At 46.3% G+C, this 12,860-nt stretch overlaps 1 protein-coding gene across 1 annotated transcript in view; it reads left to right on the forward strand.

The window, feature by feature from the left end:
* Window positions 1–12,860, forward strand: part of LOC129541667 (uncharacterized) — a 29,425-nt gene that overhangs the window by 8,137 nt on the left and 8,428 nt on the right. The gene's annotated exons all lie outside the window — the stretch shown is intronic.

Here is a 12,860-nt window from a genome sequence, read left to right on the forward strand (position 1 = left end):
GGCGTGCTGCAATTCATTGGGTCGCAAAGAGTCGGACACGACTGAGCAACTGAACTGAACTGAACTGACCCATTTTGAGGTAGTTTTTGTATGGTATGAGAAAGAGATCCAATTTCATTTTTTTACATATATACATTGTCATTTAATTTTATGTACTTTGTAATTTTCCTTATCATTTTCTCTGTAACCCAGTGATTATTTAGTAGTATGTTATTTGGCTTCCAGACATGTAATTCTTAGAGTTATCCTTTTGTTGTAATTTCTAATTTTATCACATTGTGGTGAAATAACATATTTTGTGTGATGCTGATTTTATGGGAATTTTTGACATTCTTTATGGCTAAGTCTATGGGCAGTTTTTGTGAATGTTCCATGTATACTTGAAAAGAGTATACAGTTTCTGTTTCCTGGGTATAGAATTCTATTTTATTTATTAGTTTGAGATACTAAATTTTACTATTAAAATATTTTAGTAATTCCCTGGTGGTCTAGTGGTTAGGACTCCACTTCCACTGCCTGAGGCATAGGTTCCTTGATCCCTGATCTAGGAACTAAGATCCCACATGCCACAAGATGTGGCCTGTGTGTGTGTGTGTGTATAGAGAGAGAATATGCTCATTTCAAAAATCTCTCATCACAAAACAACCAAATTCTGTACAGCAATTATCCTTCAGTTAAAAAATAAATTTTTAAAGTACATTACAAAATTAAAAAAAGAAAAAAATCTCTCATCACAATTGTTTATATCTATTTTTTCCCATTGTCTGTCTTTGTTACATTATATATAGGGGTTATTATTTTTTGTTAGATGCAAGGGAGTTTATCCTAAGAGAAATGAAAAGTCATTGATGATTTTAAGGCATGACTGATCCTTGTGTGTGTGTGTGTGTGTGTGTTTAAGAGATGGCTCTCCATGGGCTTAAAAATCTATTTCTTTGTAATGCTCTGAATACAGTGATAGATCTTTTAAAGGTACTCTGACTGCTGTGCAGGATATTAAGAGATTGTTGGTAGGATTACCTTAAGGTCTTTCTAGCTTCTAGACTCTGATTTTTTTTTTGTGACCTCAACCCATATCATGAAAAATATATTTAAAAAGCATCTAGTATCTTGACTGAGGTGGTGGTTATGCGAGGTTACACATGTGGTAAATATACACACACACAAACGCATGTGTAACTGTTGAAATCTGAATGAGTTCTGTGGACTGCACCAGTGTCAGCTTCTTGGTTTTGATATCATACTATGGTTTTGTAAGATATTAACATTGGGGAGAGTACATTTCTTTGCAGCTTCCTCTAATCTATTGCTATTTCAAAATAAAATTGTCAAAAAATTTACATCATAAAATAAAAAGTACAAAAAATATCCATGCAGCATGTTCAGTAGAAAATAGTTGAAAACCACCAAAAATGTTTAACATTTGAAGGATGGTGGTTACATAAGTATAATAACTATATAATAAAATTCTGTTGAGGGCAGTCCAGTGGTTAAGAGTCCATGCTTCCGCTGCCTGGGGTGTGCAGGTTTGATCCCTGGTTGGGGAACTAAGATCTCCTATGCCACATGACTATGGAGTTATTTAAAATTCCATTTTGAATAATACTGACTTATAGAAAAAACGATCATATTATAACAGTAAGTTTAAAAATTAGGTTATGTCATGGGGAGAAAAGTGTCTGTATCCCATATTAAATATAATTTTTATCTAGTTATATTAAAATTGTAGTTGACTAGTTTATGTGTTATATTTTTTATTACTCTAAGTGAAAGAGGAGAGTGAAAAGGTTGGCTTGAAGCTCAACATTCAGAAAACTAAGATCATGGCATCTGGTCCCATCACTTCATGGGAAATAGATGGAAAAACAGTGGAAACAGTGTCAGACTTTATTTTTTTGGGCTCCAAAATCACTGCAGATGCTGATTGCAGCCATGAAATTAAAAGACGCTTGCTCCTTGGAAGGAAAGTTATGACCAACCTTGATAGTATATTAAAAAGCAGAGACATTACTTTGCCAACCAAGGTCCATCTAGTCAAGGCAATGGTTTTTCCCGTGGTCATGTATGGATGTGAGAGTTGGACTGTGAAGAAAGCTGATCGCCGAAGAATCGATGCTTTTGAACTGTGGTGTTGGAGAAGACTCTTGAGAGTCCCTTGGACTGCAAGGAGATCCAGTCCATTCTAGAGGAGATCAATCCTGGATGTTCATTGGAAGGACTGATGCTAAAGCTGAAACTGCAATACGTTGGCCACCTCATGCGGCGAGTTGACTCACTGGAAAAGACTCTGATGCTGGGAAAGGTTGGGGGCGGGAGGAGAAGGGGACGACGGAGAATGAGATGGCTGGATGGCATCACCGACTCTGTGGACATGAGTTTGAGTGAACTCCGGGAGTTGGTGATGGACAGGGAGGCCTGGCGTGCTGTGATTCATGGGGTCGCGGAGAGTCGGACACGACTGAGCGACTGAACTGAACTGAACTGAAGATGACAATTATTAGGTTGGTATTGAGCTTTTATTTTTGAAGCCGTTCCCATTATTTTTAAGTCTAAATCATCTTGTCTGCCCTACTTGTCAGGTCACAATCCTGTGCCTGGGATGCTAACTGCATGGTAGGGGCTGAAATGGTCCTGATAAGAGACAGTGTGGATGAGAGAGTTGGGTGGATATGAGCTAATAAGAGATAGAGTTGGATTGGATTGGAAGGAAAGGTGAGGGGAGGGGACCTCCAGGAGGATGCCGGCTCTTCACGGTGTGATTGAGTGCAGTTTTACCGTCTCCCGGGATGAGGAAGGAACAGCCCCCAGTGAGCTGGGGGAGAGACATGCGTCTGGGGTTGGAGATCAGGAGCTCTGTTTGGATAGGTTCAGCTGGAGATGCAAGGCAGCCACACTTGTGTATCTCAGCTCCTTTGCCCCCTCATCCTTCCAACCCACCAGCTGTGAAACCCGCCTTCAGGATCCTGTCTGAAGTCCGCCCCTGCACTCAACCTCTGAGCAGCTGTGGAGTCTCACCCATGGTGGAGAATGGTGCTTCCACACAGACATGTTCTTGGAATTCGTCTGGGCCCTCAGAGAGCTCATTATCCTCATGTCTCCAGTCAGCTCTCTTCCCCTTCTCCACAGAAGTATTACTTACTATTTCAAATCTTTATCCTGCCCCTCAGGCCCTTCCCCTGCTGCCTCTAACACTCTCCCTGAAAACGACCTCAATGCCTGGTTCACAGAGAGAATAGAGAACTCCAGGCAGGAGTTCATACATCTGTAAACATGGCTGAGAGACACGTAGTCTTGCATCCTCCTAGCTCCCTCCCCGTCAGTGTCCTTCCCTTTACATCCCAGGCTGTGACTCTGGGTCTCTGCATTCCCAGCTTCTAGTTCTCCATCTCCAGTTTTTCCCCTCAGCTTAGGGGAGTTTGACACCATTCCCTAAAACCTTCCTTTCAAGGTCAATAATTACTCTTTGTTGTTAAATACTTTGGTTTTTTTTTTTTTTTTTCATCTTTAGTATACTTCCTTGTAGCATTTGACACTATGAACCACTTCTGTGTCCTTGAAATTTCCCCCTTGGCTTCCAACACCATTCTCTGTCCCTCACCTCACTGGCTGCTCCTTCTTGGGCTTTTCTTCATCCACTTGACCCGTAAATGTGTGAGCATTGTCCTTTTCTTGCTTCACCTGCATGTGTGCGTGATCACAGCCCATCTGATAACTTGCTGTGCTGAAAGCCCTTCAGTGGCTGCTCACTGCTCCTTACCATGGCTTGCAAGGCCCCATGTGTTCTAGCCCCCGCCTACCTCTTGTTCCCCTCTGCAGCTGTACTTGGTCATCCTAACCTTCTCATTCCCTAGAATGTCAAGAGCTTTCCTGCCTCAGGCTGTTTGCACTTGATGCTTTGCCAGAAATGGTCTCTTCCGTCTCTTTTGATCTTCTCTAAAGCCACTTTTCTCCCCTCAGTTCAGTTCAGTTCAGTCGTGTCCGACTCTTTGCGACCCCATGAATCACAGCACGCCAGGCCTCCCTGTCCATCACCGACTCCTGGAGTTCACTCAAACTCATGTCCATCAAGTCGGTGATGCCATCCAGCCATCTCATTCTCTGTCGTCCCCTTCTCCTCCTGCCCCCAATCCCTCCCAGCATCAGAGTCTTTTTCCAGTGAGTCAACTCTTCGCATGAGGTGGCCAAAGTATTGAAGTTTCAGTTTTAGCATCAGTCCTTCCAATGAACACCCAAGACTGATCTCCTTTAGAATGGACTGGTTGGATCTCCTTGCAGTACAAGGAACTCTCAAGAGTCTTCTCCAACACCACAGTTCAAAAGCATCAATTCTTCGGCACTCAGCTTTCTTCACAGTCCAACTCTCACATCCATACATGACCACTGGTAAAACCATAGCCTTGACTAGACGGACCTTTGTTGGCAAAGTAATGTCTCTGCTTTTTAATATGCTATCTAGGTTGGTCATAACTTTCCTTCCAAGGAGTAAGCGTCTTTTAATTTCATGGCTGCAATCAGCATCCGCAGTGATTTTGGAGCCCCCCCAAAAATAAAATCAGCCACTGTTTCCACTGTTTTTCCATCTATTTCCCATGAAGTGATGGGACCAGATGCCATGATCTTAGTTTTCTGAATGTTGAGCTTCAAGCCAAGTTTTTCACTCTCCTCTCTCACTTTCATCAAGAGGCTTTTTAGTTCCTCTTCACTTTCTGCCATAAGGTAGTTATTCTTTATCATGATACCTTATTTTATTCCTTTGTAAAGGCTTATCACAGTATGTCATTTTGTAGTCTGTTTGTGGTCTGTCTTCCCCACATGAAACGTAAGATCCTTGATTGAGGACAGGATCTTATGTGTCTTATTCATCATTCTCTGCTCATTGCTTATTATGGTGCCTGGCACATAGTAAACATTCAGTAAATAACTTTGGAATAAGTGAGGTTTCTCAAGCCACATCTTTCTCCTGAGCTTCAGGCCTCTATCTCCAACGGTCTACTACTAGAAATCTCCACTTGGTATCCCACAGAACCATCACCTTCAGCAAAACAGGATTTCTCTTCCCTCTGTGGTCCCCAGATTGGTTGAAAATACTACCATCTACTTATTCTCTAGGCCAGAGATTTAGGATTCCTCATTGACCCCTTACTTCCAGTCAGCCACCATGCCCTGTTGGTTTCAGCCTCTCTCCTCGATCTCCTCTCCGTCGTCATGCAAATGTGTCAGTCCAGGCCCTCACTGTCTCTCATAGAATTGTTGCACCAGCTTCCAAAATGGCCCTCCATCCTCAATCTTGCTCCCTCCCTGCAGTCTATGGCTCAGATTTGAGCGTGTCCTCCTGCTTATAATGTTTAATTGACTCAGGACTGCTCAGCTCCTTAGCTTAGTGTAAAGGCCATTTGCCCCTTGGCCCTTCCTGTCTCTCCAGCCATGGTCAGGGCCGTGGGTGTGCAGCAAGGCACGCTTGGTGGAGGTGCAAACACACGCACATAAATTCTCAGGCATTGAGAACTGCTACTGTCCCCCACCCTTGCCACCTGCTCTTTCCACTTACTTTTTCTCATTGCTAGAACATCCTTCCCCTCATTCAGGTAAGTAGAACTTTACGGCTGGCTTCCACATAGAACGGGCTCAACAAATGTCATGTATGAATACAGCCTTTTAAGATGTATCCAAATACTTGACCCTCTCCCACGTCATTAAAAGTCCTCAATCCCAAAGACCAAGAACTTATACAGAGGACAGGAATCTCTACATAGTAAAAGCTGGTCTATTCACATGTCAGTTTTCCAAAGGGATATTTTAAACTGCAGGTTGATTTCCCCTACAACTCATATTTTCCCATCCATGTTAGCTTGACCAGAGGGGCAGATTATATGATACAGTCCAGAGTGACTGGAAGGTTATTGGCCTCACTGGGCTATCAGATCTCACAGACCCACACCCCGTCTTCAGTTAGGGTGTCTTCCTTTCACTGGATCAGTTGAGGCAAAGACGTCCAAATCTGTCCTTTCTTAGGCTTCAGGACAGAAATGTGGCCCTGTTGGAGCTTACCATATGCAACCTCTCCCTTGTCTTCTGAAAACGAAGGGTTCTTTTCTGCCCATACATCTTCCTGGACCTTCTGAGAAACAGCTGTTTTCCTGTTTAGCTAAACAAATAGATGAGGTTTGCTGTGTTTTGTTTTAAATCGGGACCCGCCAAGAGAGGCAGTTGCTTAGAGCTGGTGTTTGTGGGGCCCCAGTGGAAGTTAGCACCGTTTGGGGGAGCGCTCAGTCTGCCACAGGTGCCCATGGCCCCCAGCAGCCGTGCCACGTGTGGTGTCCATCCCGGGGGCACTGAGGGAGGGAGATGTGTTGACAGTCCCTGAGCTCTGAGGTGCCAGGCTGGGCCAGTGCCTGTCCGGGTCCCGTCTTCCAGCCCGAGACGTGCTGCAGAGGGTGATTAGAAACTGACCTGAAGCCTGTGTCTGACAGTGCCCAAGGAAGGAGAGCTAATTGCATATGTACGTGAACTGGTAGAGTTTTAAACGAACGGCAGAGACCGTTGGTGTTCATAGGAAACAATTCTTCACAGGAAAAAGAGTGGTTTGATATTTAAAACATTCTGACTAAGTGCTTCAGAAATATCTCATGCTCTTTGAACGTGCAGATGATGCGTGCCCTGGCAGCGGTTAGTTTCTGAAGTGTGGGTATGACTCACCGACTGTGGTGTGCGGCTTCAGCCCATCGTGCTGATTGTCTGTTCTTCGTGTGTTTCCAGATCATCCATCTCACTGTGTCCCCACTGTGTCAGCCTTGCTCGAGTCAGCCGTCACCTCAGCTGTGCCTCCTTAGTCCCCCTGCCCAGCAGCCAGACGGAGTTTCTACCATACATATCTGATCTTGGCCCACCCCTGCCTAAAGCCCCCTCTTCCAGCTCTTCCTATCATGATACGGTGTGGACTTTGTGTGTCTGACCCACCAGCCTGCAGACTGTGTGTCTTGGAGGCCAGTGACACCTGACCCAGAGCTGATGGCTCCACCATGTCCCAGCTCTGTGACCTTGGGCAGACTTCTCTCTGCCTCAGCGTCTGCATCAGAAAAATGGGCCTGGTAAGAATAGACCCTTCCTTGGAGTTATCATGAGGGCTAAGTGAGTTACTTCACATGGAGGGCTTGGAACAGTGCCTGGTTCTCGTCGGCGCTCCGTACGTGCTTCTTGTCATGACATCTTCGCACCCAAGCACACTGTACACCCTAACCTTCGCGCTGCCGCCCGGGCCTGCTGGCCTTCTATCGCCAGCTCCTGCTGCTCTCACACGGTCTTCCTCCAGGGAGCCCCGTGGTTGGTCACATAATTTGCAAATATTTTCTCCCACTTCGTAGGTTGTCTTTTCATTTCGTTTCTGATTTCCTTTGCCATGCGAAATCTTGTCAGTTGGATTAGGTTCCATTTGTTTATTTTTGCTTTTATTTCTGTTGCCTTTGGAGACTGACCTAAGAAAACATTGGTATGATTTATGTCAGAGAATGTCTTGCCTATGTTCTTTATTAGGAAGTTTTTGGTGTTAGGTCTTATGTCTAAGTCTTTAAGCCATTTTGAGTATATTTTTATGTATGGTGTGAGCAGATGTTCTAGCTTGATTTGCGTGCGGCTGGCTGACCTCTTATTTTCATCAGGGGACACTTCTGGTTTTTATTCCCCCCCTCTTCCTTTCTCAGTCCTGAGACTGAAAAGGGGGAGGGGAAAGACCAAGCAGTGAAATCTTTCTTTCTTCTCTTCTCTTTCCTTTTTTTTAATTTAGAGAAACACTTCTTCATAAAACAGGGCAGCTGTACGGGTGGCGGGCGGCGAGCGTGGGTTTCTGTCAGTGCTCCCCAGCTTCTGTGTATTTGTCTTGGTCTGTCTTCACCCTGCGTGCCTTTATTGAGCGAAAACGCCAGTTCTCACTTGCCCTCTGGTGGACAGCCTGTGGAACAGGCAGGCAGGCAGCAAGCTGGTTGCCGTGGAGGAGGAGGGCACACCTGGTTTAGCGCTAGTACACATGTTTACTTGTCTGTGCCTCTGTCTTTACATTCCTGCACAATTTATCTGCATATGTAAGCTGGCAGATTGACTAGCCACCAGAGCTGGATTCTGGCCTTAAATATTTTAAGTTAAACATATGTGAAAGCTCAGTTTACAGTGAGGTGGTTTGGTTTTATGTTTGGAAGCACTGAGTCTCAGTTGCTGCATGCAGGATCTTTTCAGTTGCAGCATGCAGGATCTAGTTCCCTGACCAGGGATCGAACCCAGACCCCCATCAGAGAGATGTAAAGTCTTAACCACTGGGCCACCAGGGAAGTCCCTGCAGTGAATTTTTAGTGCTGTGAATGACATGCTTTTTCGGTGAGTTCAAAAACAGTGATGGTGTCTCGGATATTGCATAATAAGAGAAAAAAACAGGTTAAAATCAGTTAATGTGTAGTCATCTCTGTTTTGAAATTCAGTAAATGCAGTTTTTAAAAGTTACTTTCAGCACTATTTACAGTAGCCGGGACATGGACTCAACCCAAGGGTCTATCAACAGAGAAATGAATAAAGAAAATATGGTACATGTATACAATGGAATATTGCTCAATCATAAAAAGAAACGACATTGGGTCATTTGGAGAGGTATCGATGGACCTAGACTCTGTTATACAGAATGAAGTAAATCAGAAAGAGAAAAACAAATATCGTATATTAATAATATATGTGTGTTATATATACAGCCCGGAGAAGGCAATGGCAAGCCACTCCAGTACTATTGCCTAGAAAATCCCATGGATGGAGGAGCCTGGTAGGCTGTAGTCCATGGGGTCGCTAAGGGTTGGACATGACTGAGCAACTTCACTTTCACTTTTTACTTTCACACATTGGAGAAGGAAATGGCAACCTGCTCCAGTGTTCTTGCCTGGAGAATCCCAGGGACGGGGGAGCCTGGTGGGCTTCCGTCTATGTGGTCACACAGAGTCGGACACGACTGAAGTGACTTAGCAGCAGCAGCATATATACAGCCAGTGTGTATGTAGAATCCAGACAAATGGTCCAGATAAACCTAGTGCCAAGGCAGGAGTAGAGACACAGACATAGAGAATGGACCTGTGGACACAGCGGGGCGAGGAGAGAGTGGGACGGACTGGGAGATGGGGTTTGATATAAACGCACTGCCACGCATACACAGGTGGCTAGTGGGCCTTGCAGCATAACACAGGTCGCTCAGCCTGGTGGCCTGTGAGGACCGAGTATGGTGGGATGGCGGGTGTAGGAGGGGTGTCCAAGCGGGGACAGATACATGTATACGTATAGCTGGTTCACTTCTTATACAGCAGAAGGTAACAACGTTGTAAAGCAGTTATACTCCAATAAAAAAATACTTTCATTGATGAAAAATGTGGCCATTTTTGTGGGACCGCAGTGTAGCCCTTTCTTTGCAGTGGGGCCAGGGGTTCTTCCTGCACATGCAGTTGCAGTCAAGATGCTTTACTAAGCACCTGCCTTCTTCAGACTTCCCAGCCCTGGGAAACCAAGTTACTGGCTGTGTTCTACACTTTTCAGGGGGTGGTGAGGACTGTTGCTTTGAAAATATAATAATAATTGTAGCTGACGTGGAGCATTTCCCTGTACAGTGTTTACATGTGTAACCTCCTTTAATCTTCACAGTAATTTTGTGACTTATGGATAGTTATTATCTCTGTTTGATGGAGATGGAAACTGATGCTTATAAAGGTAAAGAAGTTGTCCACGGTCACTCAGCTGATGAGTGATAGAGGTAGGACGCGAACCCAGGCAAAAGGACAGGCAGTCCTTCGAGCTGGTACACTTACCCGGCATAGACAGCTGGAGGGCCCCTTGTGTGCCCTTGGAAGCCCAAGGCCAGAAGACCATTCCAGCACAAGGCAAAGGAGGGCTTGGCAGAGAGGCTGATGGAGATGTTCTGTGGAGAGGGTGCCTTTGTTCAAGTAGCCCAAGCCTTGGTACTCTAGGGTCCAGGGTAGGGGAGGTGGCTGGGAATGGACCACGCCTGAGGCCAGGCAGTCTGGGGCTCAGCTCAGTCTCACTCACCTGGTCTGCAGCTTGTCTTGAGTGCTGCTGTATATCTAACACTGTTCTGGGTACCCTGGACATCCCAGAGCCATTGTGGATGGCATCCCTGTCCACAGAGATATTAGAATTTACGTGAGAAGATAAAAGTTGACACTTGGCGGGAGTGGCTGTGAATGTTTTATAAAATGCATCATTTTTCCTATTTCTCTGTGAGTGTGTTTTTTCAGGATATTTACAAGAGCATTCACAGTATTCCCAAGTCTGCACTGGCTCTCAGGAAAGGAATCCCTGGGGGCTGAGGGGAGAAGGAACTGCATGAAGGTGGTCTGAAGACACAAGCTTCCAATTATAAGATAAATCAGTACTGGGGACGCCATACAACTTGACTACAGTTATCACTGCTGTATGGTATATGTGAAAGTTGTTTAAAAAGTAGCTTCTACAAGTTCTCATAACAAGGAAAATCCAATTTTTTGTTCTTTTTTGTTTCTCTGTGTGTGTGTGCTTAGTCACTCAGTCATGTCTGACTCTTGTAGCCCACCAGGCTCCTCTGTCTATGGGGATTCTCCAGGCAAGAATACTAGAGTGGCTTGCCATACCGTCCTCCATGGGATCTTCCCAACCCAGGGATTGAACCCAGGTCTCCCTCATTGCAGGCAGATTCTTTATCATCTGATCCACCAGGGAAGTCCTTTTTGTTTCTGAGATGGTGTATGTTTACTTACCGTTGTAATCATTTACCAGTATATATAAGTCATTATGCTGTACACTTTAAACGTATAGGGTGCTGTATATCAGTTATATCTCAGTGACACTAAAAGTCACCGCTCCAGCCTGACTGTTCTCCCTCCACGTCCTTGGAGCACATGTTTCCTGTGTTGTGTATCCATGTGCGTGTTTCTGGGTCCGTCACTTTCACTGATCTCTCAGACCAGGAAGGGGACACCAGAAGAGTTGACCAGCAGCACTGGTGAGCAGAATTATCCTACCCCTGCCCTGGGCCCTTTCTGCTGCCAACCTGGGCCGAGAGCAGATGCACCCAGCTCAGATGTGCCTGGCGAGTGGGCTGGGAGGAGGAACAGGATCTCCCATTTCTGAGCCAGACCCATTTCAAGCCACAATTACCCGGTTTCAGTTCCAGCCGCGCTTTGTCAGGCGTCATGTGTCCCTGCACATTCCTCCATGTAGCCGCAGACTGCGTGGCTTGTGGGGCCAGCGGCAAGACAACAGGACGTCTGGGGCTCTGATGAGGGTGAAAGGATGTCTCATCTTTGTATTTGGTACCTTGGTTTGGCCCCCAAGGTGCACTGATAGAAAATGTGTACCCTCAAGAGGGTGGGAGACTGTCGCCCTTAGCCAGAGGTATGCTGGTAGATGTGTACAGTCAGCTCTCCAGAAATAAAGCCCTGGCTCGCGGTGTCTGCCAGCTTCCCAGGTGTAATAAACCTAGCGGCAGCATCTCCCCACACAGGAGAGGAGAGACGGGCAGCAGTGTTCCCACAGATGGAGACTGTGGATGGAGTCGGCCTCCGGAGCAGAGCAACATGTGTAGAATGACTTGGACATTATGTTTTGAGCAGTTAGTACCTTTGTGGGTTTTCTTAAAAAATACTTATTTATGTCTTTGGCTGTGCTGGATCTTAGTTGCAGCATGCAGTGTCTAGTTCCCTGACCAGGGACCAAACCCGGACCCCCTGTATTGGGAGCGCAGAGTTTTAGCCATTGGACCGCCAGGAAAGCCCCAGTACCTTTGTTTTTAGTATAATTCATTGTAATCTTATATAATTTAATTTTCAGTAATTACTGTGTTTAACAGCTGCCTCACAGAGTTCCTGGAAATTTAACGGTGATCTCTTGCAAACATCTCTTGCAAACCACTGTGAGCTGGCTCCAGCACACCACTGCGCCACTCTCTGCATCTGTTTCAGAGGACGTTGTCTTGGTGGTAGGCATTGGGCCCGGAGGCCCAGAGAGCCGTGAGAAAGGGAGGACCCAGCAGTGACGCCCTGGCAGCGGCGGGGCCTGCGCATTGGGTTCCAGGTCCCTAACATCCCGTTTGTCCAGAGCCCCTAGCTGGCCCAGATGGCGGGGGAATATCTGAGCACATAGTGAAGCCTCAGGGTGTTTCGGAGTGTCCCATGACACTCCTCCATCACTGACCACCCCCACTCTTAAAGGTGATCCCCACGGAGCACTCTCTGAGCCCCTAACTCCCGGCCCTTTTCCCTTCAAGCACTCTCCATTAGAAATCATCCCCACGTTCACATGTGAGTTTCTCTACTTCCTGCCATCTCTTCCTCCGCTGGAAGCACCTGGAGGGCTGCGCCAGCCCCACTGACCCGGAGCCCCCAGCACATCGCAGGCACTCAGTGAACACTTGTGGAGGGGAAGGGCCTGAGAGAGCAGGCAGACAGACCAGTGGAGGGGGAGAGGAAACAGCCATGAGAATTCATTTAAGTTATTTCAGTTCCTTTGTCCAAGAGGAGGCAGCCTTCGGGAGTATACTGGGTACCCTTTGAGCTTTGCAGCTACAAGGAGTGTGTCAGCTGCCAGTGACAGAGCCCTGCTTTTAAATGGTGCAAACAATAAGAGAAATCCATTACCTCACCAACAAGAAGCCCCGAGGTAGGATGGCTCCAGGTTGATGTTTCCAGCAGCTTGAGGATGTTCTCAGAGACCCAGACCCTCTTCCTGCTCCGCCTCCTTAGGGTAAAAACTCTGCTCCCAGGCCAGGCCCCCATGGTTGCTGGGGGCTGGAGCGTCACCTGGCTATAGTTAAGACCCACAGAATGGGATCAGTTCTTCCTGTGTGGCTG

This window comes from Moschus berezovskii, chromosome 4, assembly GCF_049115385.1.
Source record: "Moschus berezovskii isolate FMDL1 chromosome 4, NW_MosBer_1.0, whole genome shotgun sequence".
In the NCBI taxonomy this organism is placed as follows: domain Eukaryota; kingdom Metazoa; phylum Chordata; class Mammalia; order Artiodactyla; family Moschidae; genus Moschus; species Moschus berezovskii.